Below are 15,229 nucleotides of genomic sequence, written 5' to 3'. Positions count from 1 at the left end.
AAAAACCTGAAAGAATGCAGAGGAGTAGATACGTGGTTGAGTGAGTGGACTAGAAACTGATTCTTACTGAATCACCTTGAAAGGGTAGAAAACAATTTACTCACTGTTTGGCAGTACCAGACACTGTAGTTTTCAAAGTATGAAATGCGGAGATGGACAGAGGCATACATTAGTGGTAATGTGCCAAAAGGTCTACAGTGGGTGGTGGAAGTATAGCCTGATGGTCAGAGGAGTGACATTACAAACAGTGATTGGGAAAGTATTAGGGATCATTGCGGAGTCCGCAAGATTGGTCATGTTCACCTTCAGGTAATGTCTAGACTATGTGAGGACTTATCGCAGGCAGAAAGTAAGATGTCACGTGAGTGACCTAAGTAGCATGTAAAAGCTTACAGATCATACTTCAAAATCTTGTCCTAATGGAATTTATTGCTTAGATTTTTTTTTTGAATGATAATTTTCCTGCTCTGTGGTAGAACTAATAATTAAAAGTTTGACATAGGTATGAAATATTTTTTCAACTCTATCAACTAATGAAATGCAAGGATTGAGAAACAGCTCTGAAGTTTAGCACATACTATTCCATTAAAGTATGAGATTATTCAAGAGTTTTGAATAGCTCTTGAAAAGAGCTACTTTTTTGTTTTTCCTACAAGTCTATATACTTCCAGCTCATGATTTAAGTCTGTGGCATGTGAAGGTCAGATGCACTGACTGCATGTCCATTGTGACATATAGTTAGTTGATGATAGTGACTATTGACTCAAAAATATTTCCAGTACATGATTTCATCAAGAGAAATCTGTAGATTTCTTTATTGTTTTATTTTGTCAAGAACAGATAGAATTTGGATTTTTTTATATCCTCTTGGAAAATGTGAAAAAAATGAGGATTTCCTTTAAAAATTACACTTCTAAGAAATGTGAATTATACTGCATGTGTATATATATAAATAACTATATTCCTATCTATTTTTTTCCACTATTATGCTAGCTAACAGCTTAAATCTATTTGCAGGTAAATGATGAATAAGTAGGCATTTTTTTGCAAAGGAGTTAGTATATCTTGCATAAGAAGTTTATATATTACTGCTACAAATGTTTAAAAGTTGAGGAAAAAATAAAACAGGAAGACTTCTTTTAATGTTTAGAGAAGGATTAGGACATAAATATTATATTAAAATTAGTAAAGTTAGTACAAAATATTATACTAATATTTTACTTTTATTCATTTTAAGGGACATAGCTTCAATTGTTTCTACTTTTAAGATTGGTGAACAAATGAATAAAATAAATACTACTATGTTTTGTGATACTTGTATTAGCCTATTTCAGGTGTCTTTTGTGTTATATCTTCTATGATGTTCAAGCTGCTTCTATTAGTTCTCTGATTTCAGTTTAAAAAAAAAATAACTTTTTGAGTTCAATATAGCATCTGGCAACTGTTGCACATTTGAAAACATGAACAGAATGTTTTTGACCTTCCTATGAAAGCAGCAAAATACCATCTGCAGAGAGCAAAAATAGTTATTCTTTCATCCCTAGCAATAGGTTTCATCAGGACATATGGATTGCTAACAGCCCTCAAAGCTGTGAAAGAAGTAGTATTTGAAGGTTTTTTAAGTTTGGGAATTTGATGAACAGATTAATGTTTGTTTGTTACTTTCAATAAATACTGTCTTGGCTTGCTGTTTTATCTGATTACACTATAAATCAGATGGTAGGCATGACAATCTTTGCTTTCTTTTATTTTTATATTGTTTTATTACTATTATTTATTGGCAGAATTACTAATAATCAAACTCAATAGATGATCACTCTTAGTCTGTGATTCTGTTCATATAATCCACATTAACATAAAATGTCCAGAGATAAATTACAAGTCCTACCATCTGCAATGGGCAGTAACCAACCCATGTGAAAGAAATCAATACAGTTGCCTTGCTTCCTTCATGGTTTTTAAAAGTGATTCAGTTAAAAAAAAAGAATTCAAATGTTTTCAAGCATGCATGCCTCATAGTGGATGGCAAGCGGCATTGTTTCTATTCTAATATTTTCCTTTGTTTTTGCAACACCCTACTAGAGCTAGCTTAATAGCTAACTTAGTTCCTGCCTGATGTCTCATCCTTATTCACAGTATTCACTTGACAGAATTCTACACCGTAGTATTTTTTGAGTGGTCCTATTAGAAATCTACCATATTCTTTCTACCTAGACTACTTATGGTAGATTATGACAATACCCCGAGTCTCTATCCTAGTTTCAGCTGGGAAAGAATTGATTTTACTTTCATAGTGTGTGGTATGATGCTATGTTTTAACGAGAAGAAAAACATTGTTGATAATAGACCAAGGTTCTAGTTGTTTGTGAGCTATACAGAGACAAGCATTGCTGACTTAAACTGACCAAAAGGATATTCCATACTATATGACATTGTGCAAAACAAATAAATTCAAATAACAATATTAATAGGCGCTTTTATTGGAATACACATTTTTACTTTTCCCTGAAAAGGCCATGGCCTTCAGCCTACTGAAGCTGACAATTCCTAGAGTCTTTGGCTCTGAAATGCAAGTGAAAACAGAAACATCTTTTTATTTTCTTTAAGTAAAATCTTTCTTTTAGTGCCACTCAAATTAAAGGCATCTCTACATTTGAGTGGTTTACTGCTGGGAAAATGCAGTTTTAAAATAAATTAGCTCCATGGCTTTGGTGTTTGTTATTTTTAAGACTCCCTTTCCACCAGTGCTTACAAGGGTTCTGATAATAACAAGTGACTGGAGAGGTTGTTTACAGGAATATCAATAAGAAATAAAATGGGCATGAATATTCATATTTTTAAAATCTACTAATTATAAGCATACAGAAACAAATGTTAGGCTTTCTTATTTGAATATTAAAATTAAACTGCTATGACACATCTAAGTTAAACTTTGCAACTGGCAGCCAAAACGCTCCATCAATAAGACATTTGTTTGTTTTTTTCCTTCATCTAGGATTACTTTGTCCAGTACAGTCACTCCAGTGGTGTCCTCTTGTGTTTTACTGAAGTGTTTCAAAGTCCTGGTTTCTAAGCACCTAACTTCAGAAGAACTTCCATTTGATCTAACTTTCAACTGTAAAAACATGAGGGGAAAAAATGCCTGGCCTATAAATATATTTGAAAAAAATATGTCAACTAAATCTTAGCTGACAAAGGCTTATGTTTATTTCATTTACTCTGGTGTCAACAAGTTAATTGTTAAAGTTTTATAAGCACATTCATTTACTTATACAGAATTACATCTTCGTGCTGTGTTTGTCAGAAAACTATGTGAAGCTTACAGTGCGCAAAATCATATATTCTGACAGCATTTCTAACTTTCTTAATGAGATATGTACAGCTTTATATCCTAGTAGAACAGGCTAAGATGCCTTTCTTGCCATCGTCCCTTAGTTTAAAACCTTGTGTGCTGGCTCTCCTGTTAAGAGATCTGGGCTAAGTCTTCTGTGAAGAAGCTATCATTGTTTCTCTAATTGCTGCTTATGCAGCAGAGGTTGAGAATTTTCTTTACACTGAGTTTGGATGTGGGTTGCCAAAATTTCCAGCGATTCCTCTTTATGCTGAACAGGAATGTTTATACAAGCAAATCAAATGATACTCAAAAATATGTAGTGCACTATAGCAATCCTCTCACAGATGAACATGTTATTTGCAAAATTCTGATTGTTAGCCTTTTCATAGCTAAAAAAATAACTAAAAAGCAGAGTCAATCAAGGATAAAGATTTACAAAATGCAGTGTAGTCTATACTTTCAATACTGTATATTCTCCATTTCTCTATTGCTCTCAATATTTATCATTAAAGTTCATTTTTTGGATACACGCCGTTGTCCTTCACATGTATTCTTCTGTCATGTTTGAATGCTTCAACTTATTTTCAATAGATGGAGAAGTTCAGAATTTATTTATTTATTTATTTATTTTAGGAACTTCAACAGCCTACATATGTACTGACCACTTTCAGCAAGTCAGTAGTGTCTTATGTACTTTGACAGAAGAACTGCAATACTGATGGTTTCTTCATATAAATACAATAACCTATATGAAGCTGCTTTTACAAGTTGTTAACAGATTTTATGTTTTGCTGTCTCTTCCTTTGTTCACTTTGCTGTCCATGGCATGTGTTACATAGAATCACAGAATAGTGTTGCTATCTTTGTTATCCCCAGAACAGTTTTGACTCATCTCCAAGTGTTGTATTCTTTTGACTAATGGCTGACTTGTAGGAAGTAGCACAGTTCAATTTAGAACTTCTCGATCTTGGTTAGCAACCTGTGATTGTACACAAACTGCTCCTGCTATTATCCCCCTTCTGTATTCACCTACCTTGTGCTTTATGCCACAATCAAATGTGGTTCATTCTGCATGTGATGAATAGTTGCAATCACTTGTCATGTCCTACAAACCTTGTGTATAAAAGGAGATGTTACAGCATATACTTGTACTAAGCTAAAGACAAGCTAAAACAAATTTGGCAGTAATCACTAGTGTGTTAGTTGCTATTACAAGCTAAATCAGTTTCAGATTGTTGAAGACAAGCCTAGACAACATCTAATACAGCCGGAGGCCCACAGTACTCAATAACAAGCTCGTACCGGGTATAAGCAGTGTTTATTGGAAAACAAAGTGTTTTCTTATTTTTCTTGCTTTCTGTGATCTTGTCTTATCTTGCATTATTAAGCCCCCTTAATAACATGGTTAGTAATAGAGCAAAATAAGAATCTTTCATGTCAAGAACTGACACCTCTTATTTCTTGTTGCTTTAGTTGAAATCTAAGCGAACTGTTGTAGTGTCATCAATCTCAGTGTTGATTTGTGTTGCTCTCTATCTATTACACAATTAATTGCTATTGAAGCTATTAGAAACTCAGATTTTGGCATTGTTCAGATAAATTAGCAAGAGGTTATAGCTGTCTCCAAGTATTTTTTTTTTAGACAGCTGCTCTGTACAGAGTGACTCAATGATTATCACAGCTGTTATTGACCTTAATTTTCTGTAAAGGATTCAGTATGTTAAAATATACTGAATAAAGTTGTTATAAATACAAGTAAGGTATTATTACAGAAGCTCTAACTACAGTCACTGTGATTTATTTATTTATTGATCGTTGGATTATCAAGTCAGCATAACCTTTAGACTTGTTTTGCTTTTTTGCCCCCTTTTTTTTTTTTAAACTATAAACTCTAATCACAAGACTACTGTAGGAAGCAGCAAAAGGTTCAGAGGGCCCTGCCTCTGCTGTGCCTGCTGTGAAGCCCAGTTGTTAAGGTAAACTTGGAACTGTTTCAAGTGTTTGATTGTTGTTTTAAATAGAGACATTAATCACTGAGAAAAACTATGAACAGAGGCAATGCTGTATGCAAAGGTAGCTCCTTTGTATATCTCTTCTATACTTCAATCCTTTTTCCTTGTCTCTAGTAACTCAGATGACTTTGATAGTTACTTAATAGATTTTTTCCTTTTAGAACTTCATTTCTTCTTTGTGAAAAATCACTTGAACTTTTCCTGCAGGGAAAGATTTTCTTTTATTTACTCTCTTACCTGATGACAAAGCAGGGCATTTTCATTTAATTTCTTTTTTTCTTACTGCTCTCTGGGGATACATTTGGATTGAACCCCACAGATTTACAGGATCTTAGGAGCAACAGTTTGAGAATAACAGTTTAGGCTTTTTTTTCTTAAATAGTGTAAGCTGATTTTACTTCCCTTATGTCAAGATCATCATCTGTACAACTTTCACGTATGACATCATAGCAATTTCCTGTTGATCGTGTTTTCTCCTCTGGACTTCAGACACAGAGTGGCCTTCTGTTTATGTAACTGCAACTAATCTGCTGTGAAACAGTTGAAGAACAAATGGGGGATAACAACTGTGTGGGAACTGGTTGCCTAGGAGTAGAAAAGAGAACACAGTTGCTAAGAGTTAGTGGCAAGACAGATCTTGCTTCTATTTAACATGGATAAACTTGATTGATAACTTTAAAGTGCTTATAATTGCTCTCATCTAAAGTTTACGGATAATGAATATTTTATATGTAGCAACATATGTGTTCTTAGTCTGTCTTCATAAAGCAGAAAGATTCCAGGGAATATAAAACACAGTAGATACTCTCTTGTCCTCATGTTTGCATCCAGATACAGAAACAAAGCAAGGAGAATATAATAGCAAGTTTGGCGTAGATTTCAAGCCTGAATTCATGCTATACTCAGTGTGTGCGTTTTGTTTTGGTATATGGAAATAATCATTTGAAAAAACAGTGCTGTTAGGCCTTCGTTAATATATTTTCATTTGGGGCTAACAGTATGAATCATTACATCTATAAAGTAGCTTTAAAGGCTTGCTGTGAACTGAAAGTAGCACAGTGTATAATCAGACACTTTGGGGATTATTCCCTTTACTTAAAAGTTTCAGAACAAGGAAATGGACTCTATTTTAAGATGATGATAGAAGACAGAGCAACAAACAGGTTATCACTATCCCAAGAATGCGGCTGGTTCTGTGCATCTAAACCAGCCTGACGTGTTTTCTCAGTCACAGAATTGTGTTAAGACAGAGTGGCTAAGCAGACTTGATTGTAAGAGGAATTCCAGCTGTCAAGGGAATGCTCACATGGGAATGTTTGGCTTTTTTTTTCTATTCAGGTGGTTCAAATAGCTCTACAGTGTAGATTCAAATTGCACTGATTCCTTTTGAGAAGGAGCATTTGAACTTCTGATCAATATTATAGACTAGAGAAAACATTCCTGTTTTATCTTCATTCAGCAACATTTAATAACTATTTCTTGACTGCTATTCTATTAACCCTATGTTGAAACCTCATGCTGGCAGCAGTTCCTACAGAGTATTCACCTTCGTGTATGATGATTTATTTTAACATTACAAGGAGGCATTTTCAAGTTGTCTCATCGTGTAAGAATTTAATGTACTAACAAGTAGATAATATTTTTATTTAGGACATTGTCCACCTAATGCGTTAGGGAAAAATAAGTAGGGACTTTAAAAAATGTGGCTTTTAAAGAAAAGGATAATACATTCAATCATAGAATGGCTTGGATTGAAGGGACCTTTATGATCATCTAGTTCCAACTCCCCTGCTATAGGTAGGGGCACCTACCACAAGACCAGATTGCTCAAAGCCCCATCCAGCCTGCATTTAATGATTTGTACAAACTGTTTTTGAGAAAATCTTATAGTAACTTATGCACCATTTAACATCTAATACTCTAAAAATATGGATGTAATGCAAAACAAATATGTAAAGATGTATACATTCTTGGAAAACAGAATCTCAGTTAAGTATAAGGAGTAAGGGAAAGATGACCTGTTTCACAAGGTCATACAACTGATTGCTGTGTGATGCCTTCGTCAGATCAGGGAGCTCCCCTCCAAAGCAGGAGCAATATTGTTGGACTTCGCAGTTTTGAAAAGTACTAGTAATAGGAAAGGTGGACAATTTTAGGAAACTGAGACACAAGGATATAAAACCCACTTTTAAAAAGCGGGTTTTATATGAATATTGCAATTAAAAGAATTAGTGTTACAAAATTTTTTATTGTATAGGGAAGCAGGCAGAGATGGTTTTGTTTTTTTTTTTATTGTATGCTTGCATTACAAAATACAGTTACGAAGACATGCTCACGTAACTGAAGAGGAGTTATCTGAAAAATTTATATATGTGTATACATAAAGACTGTTAAAGAGACTTCTATGAAATGTGTGACCTGAATGAATCAAAGTAATATGTTGTCAATCTCACCTGCTGTCAAAGTGATGTAAGTTTAAAATCTTGACGGTGGTTTCTGTGGCAAAGCACAACCCAACATGGTTTCTGTTTAGGGCAGATTAAATTAAAAAAATCAGTATATAACTATTTTCCAGAAGAAAGTGCATGGTCCACAAAATATGGATATAGAATGTGGCACAGGATGGACAGAGGATAATGGGCACAGGATGGTGGAGAGACGAAGTTTTGAGGAGAAGAATATATGACAGTGGGCACCTGTATAGCAGGACTACTTCAGGTTGGGAAAGCCGGAGGGGGCTCTGGAAAGTGAATGCAATGACAGTTGGAGAAGAATGTGGAGTTAGCTCTGAGCAGGAGCATCCAGAGAAGTTGAAACAACAATCATCAATTTGGATTTATTTTGTGTATTATCACAGCGAAAAAACTTTGCGTCAGCTTTTTTGTGTTCTATATATTCTGTGTATTTTCACACGTAATTACTTTGGCCCTAGGATCACTAAGAGATACAGTGAAAATGAAGAATGGAATAGCAAAAAGTCAGAATATAATCAAGGCTCAACCACTCAAAATCCAAGAGGAAATTTAGAAGCCAACACACAAAACATTATCAATCTAAAGGAAGTCTGTATCCAAACCAGAACAAGATGCCTCTGGGTCTCCCTAGTCATAACAAGAGAGTATTTGCATTCCTTATAGGCTCTGTTGTACCAATGCCTTTGCTGATGTTCATTTGAGGTGACAAGCATCAATGTTACTTCAGGTCAGTGTAGTTTAGATTTTGTAGATCTTTGAAAGTCTCAACCCAGGCAACAATGTTTGACGTATGTTCATCCCTAATGAAATGAAAACTGAGTTGACCTGATACAGACTGACTCTAAATGAATCAGAAGCATATGAGTTTGGAGCAAGACCTAACTAATTTTCATAAAAATAATTCCCATTTGTAATCTCACTTCTAATCCTTGTGTGAATTTTCATGGTGATGAAACGTAATGAAACTGTAAGTATTTTGAGAGACTTTTCTGATAACGTGTTAATGTTGGTTCTAGTAATATATAGTTTATATATCAAATTACTAAGAGGAGCATTTCATGCTAGCTGTAAATTGCTTAAAATATTCTTTGGACTTCAAAGACCTTGGATACATTTTGGCATGAATTCGAAAGAATCTGTTTATGAACATTTAGTAGTATCCATTCTAAAGGCAAGAAATAAAGCTTTATTGTATCATAGGAAAAGAAAGGGAATAAATCCATAAACAAAGCAACAACAAAAAACAAAACAAGAACCTCTTGAGGTGACAGATATTCTAAAACTTCCTGCATTTTTTGCACTATTGTAATTAGCTGTTACACTGTGTCTCTTTGTAATGAATTTACTCTCTTTTTACATGTAAGGGATTGCAATAAACTAGAGGACACATTAGGACATCCCACATGTCCTACTTTGCCTATTTTTATAATCAAGAGTGCAAAATTTTCAAAAGTTGCATTACCGGCTGATCTGGTTTGCCCTTCACTAGCCAGAGATCACACTCCAGTCACTGGCACCACAGTACAGGGACTGTACGCCATTAAGTGCACACAGAGAACGAGCACACACAGGCGCACAGCCGGGACGGAGTTAAGAAAAGATTTATTCAAAATTCCAAAATCCTTGAGTTGGCAGCAGCCATCTGCAGAGAGCTGCCTGGTGCCAGCAGCCTCGTGACTCTTCCTCCTCCTGTCCCTTGATGCAGCTGCAGGTGAAACCCCTGCTCAGAGACCAGAGTGCCATCCTGGCAGAGGTGGGCCATCAGCATCATTGGCACCTAGAACGACCTGAGAAGTGACATCAGCTGTAGCACCATCCTCTGCTGTCTGGTTTGCTTGCAGGAACATGAAGGGATAGTCCTCAATTGACAGAGGCTGTCTCCCTTCCCTGAGACTTTGCACTCCCTGACACGCCCTGGCAGCCAGCCTGCTACAGCAGTGCTCAGCTTGCGAGGCTCCACCCCACCATGCACGCTCTGGACCCTGCCACCATTTCAACCCTGCGGCCAACCACGTGTGTCTTCCTTACCTGGTGCTGTTGGGTTTGCAGCCACACCAGAAGCCAAAGGCTTGGCCTCTGCCTCACCAGATTAGGCTCCAGACATGCTTGCTGGGATGTTGGCTGCCTCAGCTGCTCTGTTTTACTCAGGGCTGTCTTCTCAATTGTCCCGTAGGAAAAAAGCACAGGCTTGTGGTCTCCTAAGCCACTTTGCAGTGAGGTGGGACTAGGTGCGTGGTGCCCCCCACACCTGGTATGTGCAGTGTTCTCATTGGGACTTCAGCTTCCCCTGCTGCAGCATCTCTCTCAGGGCTTCCTTCCAACTCTTCTTGACATCCTTTTGAACAACATAGTTGCATTTGCAAAGACTGCAGGACAGGTACGCGTGCACTCTAATAAGGGAGAGTGGCCTATAGCACATGTATCTGACACCCGGCATATTCTGAGAAGGGCCTGCCTCTGGCACCATCATCTGCTGCCTGTTGTGCTGTGAGGGAACATGAGGTAGAAGCCCCATCATCGTCTCTTCTGCCCTCCTGAGCACTGGGACCTGGTCTCTTATCTGTGGGGCCACTCCCAGCCTTGGAGGTCAGCGCCCAGGCAGTTCTTCTTGTTCCCAGAGTGCAGGTGGGCGCGCCTTGCTGTGGACCTGCTGGTTTCTGGCTGGGTTTTGGTCTTCTGGCTACTGGACGTCCACAATATGCCAACTCAAGTGACTTTTGTGTGGCATGTGCAGGCAGGATTGGGGGTGCAGGAACAAAGAGAGATGCTCCAGAAGTTGACTGAGGCTGTCTCCCTTCCTTGGGGACACTGTTGCAGGCCAGTGCCTCCCTGAGCTCCAGCTTGTCCGCCTGCAAGAGAAATGGAGGAGAAAAGCTAATTTAGCAGGACCCTGTCTTTTCACACCGCACATGTACCTGCTGGACAGGCTTCCAGAAGGCCCTGCAGAGAGCCCCAAGGGTAGCATTGAGCCCCTGGTCACAGCTGCCACGCTTCCTGGAGCTGCACGGGCTTCATACTGCTCCCCACGTAGCACCCCCTACACAAAAGCCACCCCCTCTCAGCATTTGCTGACACATCCTGGCAGCCGGCCCACTACACTAGGGTGCAGGTGGGTGGGCCTTGCTGTAGACCTGCCGGTTTCTGGCAGGGTTTTGGTCTTGCAGCTACTGGCTTCTGGCAAATTCTTGGCATTGCAGCTACTGGTTGCCTAAGATGTGCCAACGCCAGCGACTTGGTTGTTTTGTGTGCTGGTTGAAGTGGGGGCACAGGGACTAGTATATCTGCCTCCCAGCTCTCGGCCCTCACTGCCATATCCTGCTGCTGAGCATTGCCTGGAGGACATGGAACAAGTGCAGGCAGTCTGCAAGCTGTAGATCCCATGGCATGGTGACTGCTTCTCAGGGAATGCATGGAGGTTGGTGCTTGCAGAGCGGGCAATTTGTGAACTCCTGTACGTGCAGAAGCTGCATGCCAGGGTGCACCTGCCAGTGGCACTGCCTGCCTTGGCGAAGGTTGCTATCTGCCCTCCCTGGAGTCACTGCTGTGGGGTGGTGCCTGTCTGAGCTTCTTCCTGCCCGCCTGCAAGAGAAAACAGAGGAGAAATGCTAAGTTAGAGGAGTCCTTTCCCTTTGTGCTCCACATGTCCGTATTGGAAGGGCTCTCAAGAGGTCCTGCGGGGAACTCTGAGGGCAGCGCTCAGCCCTGTGGCCTCTGCTGCCCTGCTCCCTGAATTCAGGAAGATGTTCTGCCCAGTTTCCCCTAGGCTACTGTATAATCAATGGATATACACACGGTATGGTATATCCAGGAGCTTGGCTAATGTAATTGTTATATTGGAGAAAGTAAACGAAGTCACTCACCCTATCCTAGGCTTGCAAGATGGACTCCAGTGGAGCAGATCTCCAGAGAGATCCTTCCTCACTGGCAGTCAGCTCTTAAATGGCTCTAGGAGAGGTGGAGGAAGACTCCACCCCTTCCTGCAGCACAGGTGAATTGCCTTCACCTGTGCTCCGTGGCTGACTCATTGCTGACCTCAGTTAATTAATCAGAGGTTCAAGCTGTGATTCAGCAGCCCCATACAGCTCCCTACCTGTGCACTGTGAGTCCCAGGGGCATGAGCGCTCTCCAGGTGGGGTAGTGACGGCAGATGAACCTCATGGAGGGATGATTCCTGGTTCCAGCTGCCTGGCAGCACTGCTTGCTGTGGCCTGCGGCCCACCTGTGGGAAGAAGGAGGTGCGTGGGATGCAGCTGGCCACATTGCCACCAGCGTCTCCCCAGCAGTGCTGACACTCCTGACCCCCATTAGGAGGCAGCTCCTGGACACAAACAGCCCGGCTGAGCTCAGTGTGCTGCTGGACACAGCACTGCTGGGCTTGCATGTGCCTAGGCCGGCCTAGGAGCTGGCATATCCCCAGGAAATGCTCCAGAGCAGGAGAAGAGGTGCACTGGCCAGAGGCGCTTAGGGCCAGCCATGTCACCCAGCTACTTTGTTCCACACTATGGCTCTTTTGGTGCCATGTTGTCCCTCTCCTTCCCACCATGCCCAGTACCTGGCAGCGTTCCCGTATGCTCGGCAGCCCTTTGTCGAGCTGAGAACAGATCTTCTCCTGTTCCTTGGACATCTCCATCTCCTCTCTCGGAAACAGAAGCACACAGGGGAGCTGCTACCTCCTCACAGAGCTGCTCTCCTGAGAGTGAGCAGCATGGGGACTCCGGACCCTAAAGGCACAGTAATGCCCCCGTGTGTCACAGTGGCCTTTGGGCATGGTTGCTCCCTATATCACAAAGCCCCATCCATTGCCATGGAGGCCCCATACCCCTCTGCTGGCCGCCCCCCAGAGTCTGGTGCTGAAACAGATTGCCCAGAGAGGTTGAGGATGCCCCATCCCTAGAGGCGTTCTAGGCCGGATTGGGTGGGGCCCTGGGCAGCCTGGTCTAGTATTAAATGGGAAGATTGGTGGCCTTTCATGTGGCGGGGGGGGTAGGAGATTCGTGACCCTCGAGGTCCCTCCCAACCCTGGCCATTCTGTGATTCTGTGATACAGCCAAATGCATGTCAGGAGGTGCCTCTGGGCTCCCCTACTCATAGAATAACAGAATCAGAGGATCACTGGGGCTGGAAGGGACCTCTGGAGATCACCTAGTTCAATCCCCTTGCTACAGCAGGATCCCTACGCTAGGTTGCCTGGGAAAGCATCCAGGCAGGTTTTGAATGTCTCCAGAGGAGACTCCACAACTTCTCTGGGCAACCTGTTCCAGTGCTGGACACCATCAAAGAGAGCTTGGCCTCATCCTCTTGACTCCCGCCCTTTGCGTATTTAGAATCATCAAATCATTATGGTTGGAAAAGACCTTTCAGATCATCAAGTCCAGCTGTCAATCCATCAACACCAGGCCCATTAAACCATGTCCCTATGGTGCCATATCTACGCCTTAACTGAACACCTCCAGGGACAGTCACTCCATCACCCCTCTGTGCTGCCTGTTCCAAGGCTGGATCGCTCTACCGGAAAGGAAGTTTTTCCTAATATCCAATCTGGTGCAACTTGAGGCCCTTACCTCTCATCCTATCGCCATTTACCTGGGAGAAGAGATCGGCCCCCGCCTCGCTACGACCTGCTTTCAAGTAGTTGTAAAGAGCAACAGAGTCTCTCCCCTGAGCCTCCTTTTCTCCCAACTGAACAATCCCAGTCTGCAGAATCACAGAATCATTTGAGTTGGAAGGGACCCTTAATGGTCATGGAGGGAAAGGATTTTTGCACAAGTTAGCAGAACTGAACACAGAATAAAAAGTAGCACAGAAATATTATTTTATGAAATTGTGAACAAGAAACAGGTTAGCATATTGAGATACCATTAAAATTTTTTATTGTATATGAAGGTAAAGGTATCCAAACAAGTATTGGCACTGTGAAGGTACAATAATAATAGTAATAATAATAATATAAAGCTTAATAGTATAGACAATCAATCTGTAGTTTACTAGTGTGATCTGAAAAGGAGCAGTAGTCAGACAGAGAAATGAAGTACTGAAGCTCCGTTATTGCAAAAAGGTGAGGAAGAATTTGTGATTAGTACAAACAATTGACCTTGAAAGTTGAAAGTTGAACATGTAATAAATGCATTCAAAGTGCACAGATATTATTTCCTAATGATCATGCTAAAAATCCAATACTGACATAAAAGAAAGGTTATTTTCCTGTCATCTTGAAATCCTTAACTTAGTCCTGCATATGTAAGCACACTGATACTGTAAACACAATTGTATGCTGAGGTTTCCCCTTTACGTTTTTCTCACCATTGCCATGTTCAGTTCAAAATATAAATGCACATAATGATTTAAGTTTATCTGTGAACTAAGCAGTTAGATTTCTACATTATTTCTCTAAGGATATGTCCTAAACGAGGCAGAAAATTGTTTAAGAAGTGAGGAGTTCATAATTAAGGCAAGAATTTATGTTGCTTTGGAGTACTGAATCCTGTCTATGCTTGTGACCCATTATAGAAAAGGGTTGTTTGATGGTCACTTAAACAAAACTTTCAGGTCAGTACTTCTGTGCTGGGCACAGATAATGTAATCAGGCATCCAGAAAATGTCATCCTGGGGGCCTAATGTGCAGAACTGAAGAACACAGAGATAAACTTTAGTTAAATGTACTCTGAACACGTATCTGTCAGCTTTATACTCTGACATATTAGACTCATTCTTTATTTATCTCAAGCTAAGCATTTGTTAAAATATGCTTTAATCAATGTGATTTTATGTGTATTTCTAGGCTTCCCTGAAGATTGTGTATTTCTAGGCTTCCCTGAAGATTATTTTTAATTATTGCTATCTATTTTAATCTTTTAGTTTATCATTTGGTGGCAGAGCATCTCTGCCTGTAAAATGAGAAGAACTGGCAGTCAAATAGCTGTTCCTATCATGACTTAGTTGTGTACGTGCATGCATAGAAAACTGGAAGTGCATTTAACTTAACATATTTATTTACAGTATCAGTTACTAGTTGCACTGCAAAGTGCAATGAATTATTCAGAAGCTTAAAAAACACAACACAACACAACACACACAACAACAAAAAAACAAAAAACAAACCACAAAACATTGCAGTTGTGTTAATACACACATTTCCAACCATGTGTGGTCTTGGTTGGGAAAGAAAAAACAAAAATAAGGAAAGAAAAAGAAACACAGGCTACTTATCTCTAGAGAACAGATTATGCCAAGACTCAGTTTTCTCTATAAAACTGCTTCTTCAAGGGGAAGCAAAGTGAACACTACGTTTAAAACCGCAAGGGGACACACAGCCAAAAGCAAAGGAGCCTGGAGAGCCTTCTCAGATTTTCCTACTTGTGCTCAATGGTCAACAAGCAGTGATGAAAAGAGATTGGAAATATTTATTCTTA

At 40.1% G+C, this 15,229-nt stretch overlaps 1 long non-coding RNA gene across 1 annotated transcript; it reads right to left on the bottom strand.

Moving 5' to 3' along the window:
• Positions 1–8,251: 8,251 nt before the first annotated feature.
• LOC109367237 lies at positions 8,252–14,570 on the bottom strand. The gene is made up of 5 exons (XR_002114153.2): positions 13,404–14,570; positions 12,373–12,541; positions 11,911–12,039; positions 9,849–11,399; positions 8,252–9,607 (listed from the first exon to the last, which is right to left on the bottom strand). It is a non-coding gene; the product is annotated as an uncharacterized LOC109367237 (long non-coding RNA).
• Between the last annotated feature and the right edge of the window lie 659 nt (positions 14,571–15,229).

Source organism: Meleagris gallopavo, chromosome 4 (genome assembly GCF_000146605.3).
Source record: "Meleagris gallopavo isolate NT-WF06-2002-E0010 breed Aviagen turkey brand Nicholas breeding stock chromosome 4, Turkey_5.1, whole genome shotgun sequence".
NCBI lineage: Eukaryota > Metazoa > Chordata > Aves > Galliformes > Phasianidae > Meleagris > Meleagris gallopavo.
The sequence above is the reverse complement of the archived record's forward strand: the minus strand, read 5'-3'. Positions and strand labels throughout refer to the sequence as shown.